This window comes from Eurytemora carolleeae, unplaced genomic scaffold, assembly GCF_000591075.1.
Source record: "Eurytemora carolleeae unplaced genomic scaffold, Eaff_2.0 scaffold1359, whole genome shotgun sequence".
NCBI classification, from domain to species: domain Eukaryota; kingdom Metazoa; phylum Arthropoda; class Copepoda; order Calanoida; family Temoridae; genus Eurytemora; species Eurytemora carolleeae.
In genome coordinates, this window is record NW_019398341.1 from 67,279 (window position 1) to 69,896 (window position 2,618).

At 30.0% G+C, this 2,618-nt stretch overlaps 1 protein-coding gene across 1 annotated transcript in view; it reads right to left on the reverse strand.

Annotated features, from left to right (window-relative positions):
• Positions 1-2,374, reverse strand: part of LOC111717250 (DNA-directed RNA polymerase II subunit RPB1) — a 26,498-nt gene extending 24,124 nt beyond the window's left edge. Inside the window, exons 1-2 of the mRNA XM_023492764.1 lie at positions 2,362-2,374; positions 953-959 (exon numbers count right to left, since the gene is read on the reverse strand). The gene's annotated coding sequence lies outside the window, so the exon portion shown is untranslated. The remainder of the gene's footprint in view (positions 1-952; positions 960-2,361) is intronic.
• Between the last annotated feature and the right edge of the window lie 244 nt (positions 2,375-2,618).

Here is a 2,618-nt window from a genome sequence, read left to right on the forward strand (position 1 = left end):
TTTTTTTCTATTAAAAAAACATCTAATTTTAATGACATTGACTATTACTTTAGAATTTAGAATCATTTAGAATATGTTGACTTAAAATTTGAAATATCTGATTCCGACGTATCTGCACAGTGCACATTTTAATTGTTTTCGTGCAAATTTAAAAGATATTCAATTTTAAAATCAACCATTTTTTAAAAACAAAAACAAAGTATGTAAACTCTTGTTCTCGGCCTACTTTCTACCTGTAAACTCTATTTCTCCTACTTTCTACCTGTAAACTCTAGTTCTCCTACTTTCTACCTGTAAACTCTAGTTCTCCTACTTTCTATCTGTAAACACTAGTTCTCATACTTTCTGTCTGTAAACTCTAGTTCTCCTACTTTCTGTCTGTAAACACTAGTTCTCCTACTTTCTATCTGTAAACTCTAGTTCTCCTACTTTCTGTCTGTAAACACTAGTTCTCCTACTTTCTGTCTGTAAACACTAGTTCTCCTACTTTCTATCTGTAAACTCTAGTTCTCCTACTTTCTATCTGTAAAATCTAGTTCTCTTCTATACTTTCTGTATATGTAAACACTAGTTCTCATACTTTATCATTTTTCAAAACCTCCCTAGTCCCTATTCAACCGAACCATTAAAGTTAGCTGGCCTTATACAAATTGGGCTATAAACAATAAACATGTTTCGCAACTTCATATCTTTACTCTAAGACTTTTCCGGCCATGCAGTACTTCTTTGCGTATATTTAGATCCTGCAGCCTTCTTTATATAGGGCTAAGATTAAAATATCAAAAGATTACAACATCATATACAGGTTAAAGATAAGGATTAATACGATCATTTGTGGTTTTATATATTAAATTGTCCAAATCTTGTAAGTAAGTTGAAAGTGTAAGACTGAAACTATTGTATATAGGGATGGGCAAAAGCCAGATTTGTTTCACAGAATTTTTTTTTATGTTTTTAGACTTTTAATAGGTTTTATAACTTATAAGACGATATGAGGAGGTTCAACAATTCAAAACTTTTTATTCTGTAAAAATTTGCTTTTATCAAACATGAAAATTTGTTACCCTACAGTGAAACCCTTAATAACGAATACATTCGAAAGAATTCATCACATGTCATATCTTCACTTTCTGATAATGGAATGTTGCAGATATTTAGTTTTTTAATTAAATGATTATATGGAGTCCTTTACAACTGTTCCCGCATATTCATGGCTATTTATTTTTTTCGCAAATACTGAAATTTACGAAATATAGTATAAAACTCATTGAAAAATTGTCAAGACGACATTTGATAAATTCTTCCGATGTATTTGTTATTAAGGGTTTCACTGTAGAAGAAAATATAATGTAAAAACGATCGTTTTACCCTTCTCAGATTGCCGTAAAACATTTTTTAAAATCTAAAAATCGTAAAAGTTTCTGTAAAACGAATCTAGCTATTGCCCATCGATCAGTGTAAAAAATATTATATATATCTATGTGCCAAGGTTACATTAAATATAAAACTATGTCCGTCTGTATCTACAGTTGATCTACGGCAACCTTTTTTAAATCTACATGTCGTCTTTTATAGTAACTTAATACTAATATTTTGTGGTTAACCCTGCAGTAACAGTATAATATATCTATGTCAAGGTTGCTATATATATCAAATATGATGAGGGTATGATTCCGAGATATAGTAGCAGAAAAAGAAAGGCTTCTATGGAATCTGTATTGATTTTATCAGGTGTGCATCACGCATATAAATTATCTTACGATGAACCCCTATACAGCTTTCGTTTTAAATTCTTTAAAGTGGTTGTTAACTATAAAAATACACTATTGTTAACCATAAATACAAATGAGGAAAATAACAAACAGTTAAAAGTTTTGCTAAGTGAAAGATCAAATCTACAAATAACTTTACTTAATTCCACTTAAAAAAACCAGGTTTATATTATTCAGAAGTATTTACAAATGTTTTTAACTATCCCATCCCATCAAACCCTTATCACTCCTTTTACTTCAACAGGAAAACTAGTAAGTTTATACATTAAGCATTGAACTACATTAATTTATTGTCATTTAATTTACTGTACTTGCACCCTATTGCAGGTTTGAAATTTATCTATTTGACAATATTTTGTCTACAGCGTCTTTTATTTTACGGATTTGTTTATTCAATTCATTTTCATTCAAAATGCATATGCCGACAAAAAAAGTATAAAAGGAAAAAGGCTTACAAATTATGTTTAATAGGTCAAATTGTGATCGAAAGTCACAGCTTTCTGGAATATTGACAGAACCTTCAAATCCACGTGAGTTTAGAAGCCTAATCGACTCTACAGTCCATCAACCTATTTATCTACCGACTAACAGTCAATCAAGAACCAACGCCCTCCTAAAGTTTTATAGTTAATATATCTCTTATTTTGGCATTAGGAAAAAAGTTTTCAGTATTTCCCAGGACGATTTGAAGTCGTCATACTAGTTAGGGCGCTTTGCGCCCATCTTCTATTTCAAGTTTTAATTGTGTCTCTATCTTGAGTATCTTCTCCAATTGTTCAATATAAAACAATAACAACAAAAAATTTGCAGTCTTTTAAAATATTTTTTCGCACATTTTCAAAATTT